Source organism: Simochromis diagramma, unplaced genomic scaffold (genome assembly GCF_900408965.1).
Source record: "Simochromis diagramma unplaced genomic scaffold, fSimDia1.1 OVJJ01000322.1, whole genome shotgun sequence".
Classification (NCBI taxonomy): Eukaryota; Metazoa; Chordata; class Actinopteri; order Cichliformes; family Cichlidae; genus Simochromis; species Simochromis diagramma.
In genome coordinates this window covers 1,011,152-1,023,918 of record NW_024386731.1, presented here as the reverse complement: position 1 = coordinate 1,023,918, position 12,767 = coordinate 1,011,152, and the positions used below count along the sequence as shown (strand labels likewise).

Genomic DNA, 12,767 nt, shown 5'->3' with positions numbered 1-12,767 from the left:
CCGATCCGATCAGCTGTTCGTAACACTTCCCACATTGAAAAAGACGTCAACACAAACTATCTCATGTCCGCCATTTCCTGTCCGAAAGCGGAAGTGACATCATTTTTGCGGAAAATGTAGTTTTTTACTTGTAGGCCTTAAAAGCCTATACTGGTGTTTTTATAAGTCATGTTTGACTTTTCTGAATAGTTGCTGGGATGCTTAGAACTCGAATTGCACTGCTGGAAATAGTTTATTTTGGTGCACATGCTGTTTTATTTGCAAATTTGCATCATTTGTTTGTTTTTTGTTTTTCCTGTAGTATATAAAAATTGCTGTATCTCCAAAATAAAACTATGAAGACACTCAAAATAAATTTCCTGTTGTTGTAAACTATTTTTTGCAACTTTTTTGTATTTAAAGTTTTGAGGGATAAGCCTCTTAAATTCCCCCAAGTAGAAATATATGTAAAAAAAAAACAAAAACGATTTTCAATTTTTTTGTAGTTTATTGCACTTTTTTTGCAATTAATGTAGTTACTATGGACTTAATACATACATATTATTAAAATATGGGCTATAACAGTTGTATAGCAACTCGAAATGCTCCCAAAAATGGCACTACAACATGTAAAAATATAATATAAGCTCTGGCGGACTTGGTTCTATGGTAGGTCTTAAAGGGTTAAATAAATATCGTCAAATAATCGAGATCTCAATTTCAGTGAAAATAATCGTGATTATCATTTTTGCCATAATCAAGCAGCCCTAGTATACGCCTCCAGTCTGTACCCAGAAGTTCACAGAACGGTCTGCCACACAAGGCTTTCCTTGTTTTAAATTAAACATGCAATCTGCTGCAGTGTTGGAGCTGGTCCCTTTCACAAACGCACACTGAAATCTATTGATAAACTCAGCAACGCATACATTTTCACTTTAATTTATGACTACCTGTGCCCACAGCAACTCTCTGAGATTTGTCATGTATGTGATAATATGTTTTGCCTTGGGCTTTTTCCACCACACCAGTGAAGGCCTCTGGTGATGCCAGAGCCAACTTAGAATCATTCTCATGTACAGAATGAGAATAAAACAGGACTGGCACTATTGGTGATATGAAGAATTTCCAGGTGAGCTAGCAGAGGTGCTGCAGGCAGTCAAAGGGCACACACACACTGGAATCCCTGAGCTTAAGGGACTGTGAGTTTGTCACAGTCCCTTAAGCTCAGGGATTCCAGTTGTGCGAAGAGGTTTGCACAGAAGCAAAGGTAAACGGGAAAACGTGACAGGACTGAGGCCGAGCACGTTACCTGGCTGACACAACAATCTGGCGCCGACTGAGTGACTGCTTCAGACTTAAGTAACCAACTTACTCCTCTGATCCATCCTCTGATAAGCTGCAGGTGAGTATATCAGCAACCTTGACAGGTGAGTGACTGGCAGGGAGGTGGAGAAACCAGTATGTGCTGCCTCAGAGGAAAAAGTAAAGAACATGCCAACAACACATACAGCAAGAGAAAAGAGAGAAAGAAAAGCAAGAGCAACAGAAAACAAGCAGGATAGCACAAAATAGTTAATCCATCATTTATAAAGTATAAAAACTGTCATCAACATGTTAAATATATGCTGATTAAGCTCAGGCAGGACGAAGCACTTCATATCGAGCAATCTATCAATCCAACCAAATTAACTTCTTTTAGACCTCATTCCTACAAGACTGGTCAAATAAGTTTTACTATTAATTAATGCTTCATTTTTAAATAACTTCAATTCCTCAACAGGCCACGGGTGTTTATCATTGCATTAATAAGACCATTACTTAATTGTCTTAGCTAATTATGGTTTGATTTCTAGTCTCCCCCTTTATTCAGAAATGCTTGAAAGAGTAGTTATAAAACAATCAACTGTAGAGGAAAAGTTTATTTGTTTTAGTCATGATTTAGAGGTCATCATAGCACAGAAACAGCAATGAATGTTACAAATGTTCTAATGCGCCATGACAGTAAAGTAAATTCAGTTCAATTCAGTTTTATTACATAGCATCAAATCACAACAAGAGTGGTCTCAAGGTGCTTTATATCATAAGGCTCTGCCTCCCATTCTACTTCTAAATACTCTGGGAACCACAAGTAAGCCTGCAGTCTGAGAGTGAAGTGCTCTGTAGTACTATAGTAGTACTATACTACATGCAGTACTACAGGTTCATTAAGATTAAATGGGGCCTGATTATTCAAGACCTTGTATGCGAGGAGAAGGATTTTAAATTTGATTGTGGATTTACCAGAGAGCCAATATGGGAGCTATACGCTCTCTCTTTCTGCAACTGGAGATGCATTTTCCTTTATTTTATCCAGAATTAAGAGATGGGATGTAGAGGCTTAGGCATATTTGTAAATGGTAAGCAGACTAATGCTTATATATGGCTTTTTCTCAAGCATTCAAAATGCTTTATACAACATGCCTCATTCACCCATTCATACAAGCACTTTTTTCTGCACCTAAGTGATTTCCATTTAACAATCGTACATTTTCACAATCCCAGAAAGCGCATTAGAGAGTAACGTGGGGTTCAGTATCAACACCAACAGGTTTCCGACGCATCACAAGTACACACAAGTATGCATACACATGCTCCGACAAATGCGATCCTCCTTTTCCCCAGATTTAAAGGATGCTTCGTTTTAATATTACTCTTATTACTCTTTCTGGGTCACAAAATAAACTTTTAAGATATTTTCAGGCGAGAATGTAGCTGTGTAATGCTCAAATATCTACTCAATTTGTCAAAATATCACATATTTGCAAAAGTGCTTCAATGTTTTCGGAGACCTCTGTTATCCGACAGCTGATCAGGAGATCAAGGCTCGCTAGAGCCGGCGAGCACAGCTAACCCTGGCGTATCTTTTGCTACTCAGGTTAAACATGATATAGTTAGTTATAGCTATGGATTGAAAATACCCCCCACACCACACCCCACCCCAAACGGCTGCACCTCCCGAAACATTTTGTCTGGGCTCTTATCTCACTTTTTTATTTCAAACAATCAACAGAAAATTTCACAGACATAGTTTTATGTGAGGTTTTTAAGGCTGTGGTGTTAATTTTTAAGTAACATGATCCCAGCCGCAGCAGCAACGCTAGGCTAACACTAACTAGCTAGTAAGAATATAAACCTGGTGCTAAACTAAGAGAAGCCACAAAATCAGTTTGAATAAGAGTAAACATTTACTCACCAAGTCAGTGTATCAGGTAAAGATTCACAGCAATGAAAACAATAATATGTTGAGCTGACGCTTCTCCAGGTTTGCTCAACATATTCCATAACAAATGCACCATGAACATGTGGACTGATCCCAGAGGGAGGAGGACGGCAGTGACGTGGCATTTTCAAAACACATCTTTCATCCTTCCGCACTGAGAAGTAAACTTCCAGTTTACTTAGGCTACGTTCACTCTGCAGGTCTTAATGCTCAATTCCGATTTTTTGATCAAATCCGATTTTTTTTGTCTGCTTGTTCACACTACAAATAAAATGCCGCATGCGCAAAAGAAGACGTCACACACAACGCGCTCTGTTTAGACCCAGAGCAAACTATTGTTTGACTGATGGCCTTAATATAAAGACTTCAGACTTTACGTTTCCTAATTTTGCTTTAAGTTATTTTGTTATTTACATAATAATGTAAATAACCTAATAATGATCCTTACTGCTGTTTTAGAGGAGCGGTGCTTCAAAGGATAGCTGCAGATTTCTGTCAGAATCTGCAGATTATACAGGACAAATAAAATGTTCACGTTTCTCCAACGTTGTCTTCCCAACAGTTTCACTGACATCTACGCTGGATGGCCAGGAAGCGTTCACGATGTCTTCTCTGGCGCTGATAATTGGCGTCTGTCTTCTGTCAGTGATGTAAAAGACGGATTTAATGCAACATGACCATCAAACAGCAGTCGCTTTCTGAAACATCAGATATGTATCGGATTCAGCACCACATACGAAAGTGACCCAGATCGGATTTGTGCCGTTCACACTGTCAGACCACACTCTAATAAGTAAAACATTGGTTCAAATAAAAAAAACATGTTAACGTTTTCCACTAGAATTTTTGAGTTAAGCCAACTTCTGGCAGAATAACATTAATTCAAAGCAATATTTTTGAGTATGGTGAAGTAGCTTTTTTGGCCACAATTAAAAACATTCTTAAGTAAAATTAACTTAATAATTTTCGACTAGAACACAAAAATTTAAGTTGATCCAACGTGAATTTTATGTATAGTGAAGTTACTTTTTGGCCACAAAAAAAACCACATTCTGAGTAACATGAACTTAATAATTGTCAACAAATACACAGGAATTTAAGTTGATCCAAGATTATATTTATGTATGGTGAAGTAACTTTTTGATCAAAATAAAACACATTTATAATTAAAATGAACTTAACTGTCGGCATAAATAGTATTTATGTTGGTCAAATATGATATTTTGGTTACAGTGTAGTAATTTTTTGGTCCCACAGGAGATTCTATAAGGCCATTTACCTGTTTCCCAGCAGGCTAATTCGCTCCAAAATACAACCTTGATCATTTGGCTGTGTCTTATAACCATGACTACCGCGTAGGCAGGCTCATGCATGGTGGTGCCTGCCCACAAAGAAGTCAAGGTTCTAAGACCTTAGAAACTTGTCGATCACTTTTTTCCCCAAACGAACGTCAGCCTTAACATGCGCTGTGTGTGCGCTTATGTCATGACCTTCAGAAAAAAGAAATGGATGTTGTGTGTATTTGTTTGAATGCAGCAGATGTGATGCCAAATAACTGGACATCAGCTAAGGGACTCGTACCTGGTGCTCAGAAAGAATAGAAATTCAGACAGATGTATTCAAATGAGTTAGACCCATTTAATTACAATAACAAACATCACAATTCTTTAACGTGCGTGCGAAGTGCAAGATTTGTGGGCTTCAGTTTCCTAGAACACAAATTGCCTGCTGAAACTTAAGGAACTGTGTATTAAAATTGTAATAAAACCTACTACTTGAATCCTCTTTTTTTTACTTTAACATGTGACAGTGAATCAAAACAAAAGATGACAGGCTGCTATACATTAAATGCATTAATTTAAACATAAAATGAGCAAAGCTTCTTTCATTCAACTTTGTCAGCACTCTTACAAAGTATTCTTGATTCTCTTCCATATTTGACTTTTCACCCTCAAGATTAAGGCCAGCTAAAGAGGGCATTACACAAACTTTAAAACACACCAATACCCTCAGAACACAGGTCATGGGAGAAATTAAACGCATTCCTTAAAAATGTGCAAATAACAGCATTTAAGACACGGCAAACCATTAACTCAGAAGACTTAAGAACAGCGCTTTAAAATTTAGTAAAACACAATGCAGTAGTGCCAGAAATGCAGGAATAAGGTTTTTGTGAAACTCACTCACGAATGGTCTATCAAGTCTGCTCTAGAAAATACCAAACTTAAGATTCATTACTTTAGAGCTGGCTTTTTGTCCATCAAGCTCAAGGCATAGCTTTTGAAATACCTCAAAGGTAAATTTCAGCTGCTTGGGATAGGTAAGGTTCAGAGCGTAGATTACTCCCATCATCAAAGCACAGGATCTGGCAACATCAATCCTCTCCAGGATCTTGGATCCCTCAACGATGATGGTTGGAGGCCCATCACCAATGATAGCAATCTTCATGATTTGCATTGCAAGGTCTGCGTTGAGCTCCTCCTCATCCTTGTAGGAGAAATTAAATGTTAGGATGTATAAAATACATAGCTCAAGGATGACGTGCATAAGGGAATGAACTACTACAGGTAGGAAAATAAGCTAAAACAGGTTGTCTTTTGTGTTTTTCAGTGATTTTACTTTGTCATTCTGTAATTTTTAAAAGCTAAATTAAACCATAATCCAACGTTTAAAATAAAAAATGTCTTGTTTTTCACAGTTTTGTTTTTTCCACTTTGAAAAGAAAATCTAATAAATCATTTTTAAGGGTTATTCCACTTCTAAGTGAAATTTTATCTATTGCCATATTGCCACAGTTAGAAAGTGAGAAACAAGCCTTTTGTAAACAGCACACTAATTCTCCTGATCCGGAAGCAATCCATTTGCTTTAGCAGAGCACAAACAATGGAAGTGAATAGCAGGTGCTAGCATGTTGTGTGCAAAAGTGATTAAAATGACTAACAAAAATGAGTACAGTAATGAAAACAAATATTTCTTGGGAGCTCAGTAATCATGTTCACGGCAAATGAAAAGTGCAAAAGTAACACGGAAGATTTGCAGAAGCTGATTTAGACTTGAGACTACATTGCAGTTACGACAAACACCGCTGTAAACATCCACTGCATGGTGCATGGATATAACGCAACAGTTGAAAAAGCCTCCAGCTTCCATAAACAAACACACACAGCCACTACTATACAAGCATAGTAAGCTGCAGTAACAATGGATGGGTCTTTGATTTGTTGAAGAAATATTGCACAAATAGCATGTTGGTTTATAGACACTGGTCGGCAGTGGCTTCAACTGCTGTGTTATAACCATGTGGAGGCTTACAGCAGTGCTTTGTCGTAATGTAGTCCCAAGTCTAAATCGGCTCCTGAAAATCCTTCATGTCAATTCATACTTTTCATTTGCAGTCAGCATGATTGTTGAGCTCCCCAGGAATACTTGGTATCATTATTGAGTGATTTTAATCACTTTTGCACACAAAATGCTAGTACCTGCCATTCACTTCCATTGTTTATGCTCTGCTAAAGCTGCTGCCAGATCAGGAAAATGACTGCGCTGGCTACAAAATTTTTTATCCTGTGTGTTTATGTTGCACCTTATCATGGAAACAGGTTTCTATTCAGCAAATTATGTTCAATGACAATGGCAATAAACATCTTCGGAATGTAATTCTGAAATGCTTTTTTCTCACTTATACATGGCAATAGACATATCTTCACTTAGGGTTGGAATGTCCCTTAACTCATTCAGTGCCAGCCACTCTCAGATTTCATACTCCCCTCAGTGCCAGAGATATTTAGCTTTTTCACTGATTTTGAAGGCTCACAGAATATTTTGTTCTATGACTATGTGAATTCTGAAACCACCATGACAAAAATGAGTCTCTCTTCTTTCAGCAGCAAAAAAAAAATGTTTCTACCTCTGTTATTTAGAAATCTGCAGTAGAAAAGAGAAACTTTCATGACAAAACACCTGTTTCTGGATCAAAAGCGCTTTGTGTAAATAGGTTTTTCTAGCAGATCAGTGACTTTGATGTAAATATTTCGTGTTTCAATGATTCATGCAACATCTCAACTATGTTTTACTACTATGAAGTAAAAAAATCACCTGTAAAAATGTACTTTTGGCAGATTATTTTTTGTATAAAAATAGTTGTTTATAGACAATTTCAACATTTGAAAAATGTATAAGAAAAAAGTGACTGATTTATGATTCAGAGAGTCTGTGTGTGTGTGTTACTCCCGCATGTGCACAAGTGAGTGCGCGACTTACTCTGTTCACCCCCCACCCGGCCATCGGTTCGTCTATCAACAATTTCTGTGCGTTTTATGCAGCAAATCGTTCATTATTCTGGTCCCTGCTGCCTTCAGAAGTTTCTAACAGGAGATACTGGTCAGATAAATCCAGTTCATGTTCACTGGAATCGCTAGAAAAACCATGACGTCAGGCTGCAGACACCTCAAACTCGAAATGACGAGCTGGATCAAAAATCGCGCCACAATACTCGTTCTCAGTAGAGCCGACTGTCACGCTGGTGGGATTTTATCCAAGTAATCAACTCCACCACCTTCTCAATTCAATAAAAATCTCAAGAGGCGTCTATGGCACTGAGCGTTCGGATTCATTTTGACGTCTAAAGACGTCTATGGCACTGAATGACTTAAATACTCAACCCTGAACAGAAAATCCAATGAACAAAACACAAAGACCCTACAGAGACATGCATTCAAAACTAAACAAAAAATTAAAAACCAACTCAAGTACTTACGCTGTATTGTTTGAAAAGATCCTCCTCCTTCTCTCCAAGATAGACTATGAGGCAGCGAATAGCAATTTCTCTGCGCTTTTCAACTGTGTTGTCCTGATTGATAGAAAAAAATAGAAGGTGTTCAAAATACTCTTTTTCAGTGGCAAATGTGCCCACATTACAGAACTGGCAACAGAAACTGAGTATTTCAGAGGTTCTCATTGTTGAGTGAGTTGAGTGTTTCCTTGATATGTGTGATTTTAGGCTACCCCATGACTTAAATGAACAAAAACAATCTAGGTAAGGACATGGCAGAGGCTGTACACTGGGGATATGGCGTAATCTATAATGTTTCATCAGCTCTTCCTTAGTGGAGGTTGCAAATTTACAGATTTTGCAAGGCCAATCCATACTTCATGATTCTGAATTACTCAATTCAAGCTTACTTGTTAAAGCTTACTTCAGAAGGTCCCTTGGTATTCGATACCAGGAGAAGATGATGGTTTGAGCCTTTGTCCTGGCAAGAAACACAGCAAAGTAACTGAATATTTCGGTGAGATTCCCACTTTCTTTAGAAGGCTGACCACGTCTTAACTGGAACCCCTAGATCTGCAACGCCAGGACAGTGTATAACACCAGAAAGTTGTGCCTGCACAAAAATACAAAAGATGGTATTTTCAACTTCACCTGTGAGTCTTCAATACAGTGAATAAGTTTCACCTGTCAAAGCTGTGTGAGCTAGAACCAAACATTCAAAACTACATAGACCTGAATACACTGGGTGCTGGAAGGCCTAACGTGGCTTTCCATAGATCAAATATACATAGAGGTGACATGGACTGGGCCATCTGTTGGAGCATGTATCCCCACCGACCGCGATCTTGGAGGGGTCTCCACTCGCCCCCAGTGCATGTATTTCTACTGAGGAATGTGTTAACTCAAAAAAACAAAAAAACAAAAAAAAAAACTATATATATATATCCCACTTGATCTGTTTTCATTTCATTCTCCAAAACCAAATTGGAATCAATGCTGAGTCAGCAGCTATGGTCATTTTTGTGCACCCTAGTGTTGCAAAAACTGGCATACTACTGAAACCATATGTGGGATTATTGACCTTTCTTGCCTCATCTGTTTGGAAAAATATTTAAACATTTTCCTTATTTACCATGGGTGAATACATTCCTCAGTAGAAAAAATGCACTGGTGGCGAATGGGGACCCAACCAAGATGGCGGCCCGCTATTGATTTTTTTCTTACTTTCAACCTTTATTGAGGCATATCAATGTTACAGCCAGTGCCAATGCACGTCGCCTCTACGTCTCTACAAAACACGGAAAGTACCCAAAAATTAGGGACAGCTAACTAGCCTACCATATGCGGCACAGTGCACTTAAGTCTGGTCTTTTACCTGTGAAAATAGGCCGAGCAGCCGGTGAAGAACCGCTCTTAGCGGTCAACAGACACACCGGACTAATGGCGACCGCACTTCCTGCGCAGAAGCCAATGGGGTTGAACTTCACCCCGTAACGTTACGAAAATTTAGAAGCGTTTATTAACAATTACTAACATAAAATGCTTCCCTTCAAAAAATAAATTTCACATTTCAAAAATAAAATCACAGTGAACACAACTTAGCTTGGCTAGCTACGTTAGCATAGTAGTTTCCGCCGGGGCTAACAACGTCCGCTATCTTTTAAAAATTATAAGACAGTGGTCTGCATTAGAGTAACGTCAGTGTTAAATTTTCCAAAAAGAGCCCAACAATTTATGCTATCGCGGAATTAGCTGCTGTGTGTATATTAAAACACACAAACGCGGGGGCAAGCTAAGATGTATGTTATGTATGTTACGTCGTTGTTTTAAAGTAAACTAACAAAATCCAGAGCGACTGCAGATATGTGTAATTTCGCATAAAATTACTCACCGTTCGCGACCAACACAGCTCTTGATAAACCTTGAACACGTGCTGTTGAATATGTCCGCTTGTGTAGAAGAAGGGAACTGTGAGCTGTTTACACGTCATCAAGTTGTATTTTACATCGACAGAACTTAAAATTATATTGTTTTTTGATTAAAAGAAGATTTTAAATTCAGACAAATCACGATTATATATTGAGTAAAGAGGCATAATTTATGTGTCACCCGAACTCAATAAAATAAAAATTTTAATTAGGAAGTCTAACAGTATTTATGAACTTGATTTTTCATTTCACAACAACATATATATGTAAGTAATGACTAAAGATCCCATTAATTACTTTTTAGAGTGCATGATCGGATAGATGGGTCGCATAGGGTCAAAAAAATCGGATTTGATGCGCTTTCGCCTGCAGTGTGAACGTAACCTTAGTTTTTCCAAGTTAAGACAACTCAAATAAATTGAGTCGATCAGCATTTTTGCATGAAAAAAGTACTGGTAACTTATTTAAATCTAGTTCTAATAACAAATTGATAAAAACTGAGTTCAGTCTACTTAATATTTTTAATTAAAAAGAATAATAAATTTTACAGTGTACTTTGTTTGTGGTGACAGATAATGAGTCTTTCATATCCCTGGGGAGGAATTTGGGCTAACTTTTCTTTGCTGAAGGTTTGCAGATTTAGCCACACTGGAGGGTTTTTGAGCATGAATGCCATAAATGGACTGTTTAATCACGCCAAAGCATCTTAACTGGAGTTAAGTCTTTCACACACTTGCTGGTGACTTTTGAATCATTGCCTTGCTTTCATATCCCAAGTGCACTTGCACTTTAATCCATGAACTGAGCCATACATTAGCCATACAGGTCCTAAAGCAGCAAATCAGCCCCAGACAATCACACCACTACTGTTATACAGAAATGCTGAAAATATGAGCAAGGCTATCAAAAACAGTGGAAACTATACTTTCATGTTTCGCACGTTACACAGCGAAGCCACTTTCACAGAGCAAATAGTCAGCTGATGTGTAAATGTATCTGTTTTTTACACCTAAATAGACTGCAACTGGAAAAAGTAAAGAACATGCCAACAACACATACAGCAAGAGAAAAGAGAGAAAGAAAAGCAAGAGCAACAGAAAACAAGCAGGATAGCACAAAATAGTTAATCCATCATTTATAAAGTATAAAAACTGTCATCAACATGTTAAATATATGCTGATTAAGCTCAGGCAGGACGAAGTCCTAAATAGACTGCAACTGCAGTTCTCAATTCCACCTAACATATTAAACATCTTTTACTATATGTTCAATAAATTATCCTTTAACAAATTACTTACAACATAACAACATAAACGTACTCTCTAAAGTCTGTTGGATGTCATAAAACTGACCAGGCTCACATTTTAATTCTAATCCTGTTCTGCAGTGCTTTGCGAGCTTTTATTCGCAGCTTTGCTTTCAGCTGTGTTTGCATCACTTGTGCTAGAGTTTACGGTTTCCATCTTTCTGGTAATTTTAGCACTACTTTGTTCTGCTGCCTGTCACCCACTGCAGTAATGTCCAGTGCAGGGCTGTCATTCACTGTCTTCTTCTTTTTTTATTAGTCACTGTGCGACAGTGTTCCAGACAAAGCTTACTTAAAAGTGCAATGATAGATTCCATGAATAAAGTAAATTTACAGATATGTGACTTAATGTAAATTGCTACTTTCCATCTGTGTCATTTGTGTTATACTTTAAGACACCACGTAGAATAAGGCAGCATAGTGTGATCAGAAAGCCTTTAACAAAAGAAAACTTGGCCAATTGCTTTATTTTATAGTGGCTAAAAGTTTGAGCAGGACTGTTTTTCTTGGCTGCTGATCTTGATAATTAGGAATACACAACTGCCAAGTTATGAATTCAAAAAGATGACTGATTAACATTCCTCATAAACAACTTATTAATTTCCTTTCAGGCAAAATCCTTTCAATGTCCTAACAGTTCATAAGGAGTATGTGTGAAATATTTATAAGATGGGGTAAGTGGGCAATTTGTGCCAAACTAATGACAAGAGCACTAATTACTTAAGTTGAAATGGGATTAGACAGGTTTTTTTGACTGGAATAACTACCCACATCAGCCATTCACTGCTGACAAGAACCCAGGCTGTTGTGACACACAGCACTAATAAAAGTGTGCCATTTAATTACGGCTCAGGTTTTTTCTCATAATAAAGCAGTGCATTTTCAAGACTACGCTTGATGTTTCAGGAGATTTGTATTTACACCCCCAGATGTAATTAATAAGACAAAATATTGCCGGCCGCTGGAATTTGAATGGCAGTGCTGGCAAACACACAAAGCTGTTAATAAACAATATGGAAATGGGATTTCCTGACCACCTCTGGAGGTTTCGACTATTCCAATGTGCTTGTGCACTGAATACAAACGAATTCAACCTTTTGAAAGTGGCGCAGGGAACAGTTCAAAATCCTTGTTAATAGTTCGACATTTATTTCAGTCCCCCAGCAGTGGGATAAGGCTCAGAACCACAGTAGGCGACAGCATCCGCCCCCTGAATCCACCCCATACAGCTGAAACAGAAGGTTATTGCTGATACGGCTAGGCTATGAGGGCTTTTATCAGACAGCAAAAAACAATTAAGGGTGTCAATAATGAGAGAATAAGAGGGGTCTTTTGTAGACAGCCTTTTGTGCCCGAGGCCCCTCTGGCATGAAAAGACCTAGACACACTATTGGACCTCCCCCTCACTGGTGTCCCTATGTAGTCATTAGCTACTGATAAGCCAAGGGAGGAGGCACAAAAGATTGAACACAGGATCCAATTTGGGAGGAAAAAAAAGATGAGATGGCAGATGCTGTGCGCTTT

At 38.1% G+C, this 12,767-nt stretch overlaps 1 long non-coding RNA gene across 1 annotated transcript; it reads right to left on the bottom strand.

Annotated features, from left to right (window-relative positions):
• Positions 1–4,025: 4,025 nt before the first annotated feature.
• Positions 4,026–9,680, bottom strand: LOC120728716. The gene is made up of 3 exons (XR_005694777.1): positions 8,434–9,680; positions 7,995–8,087; positions 4,026–5,725 (listed from the first exon to the last, which is right to left on the bottom strand). It is a non-coding gene; the product is annotated as an uncharacterized LOC120728716 (long non-coding RNA).
• Positions 9,681–12,767: the final 3,087 nt, after the last annotated feature.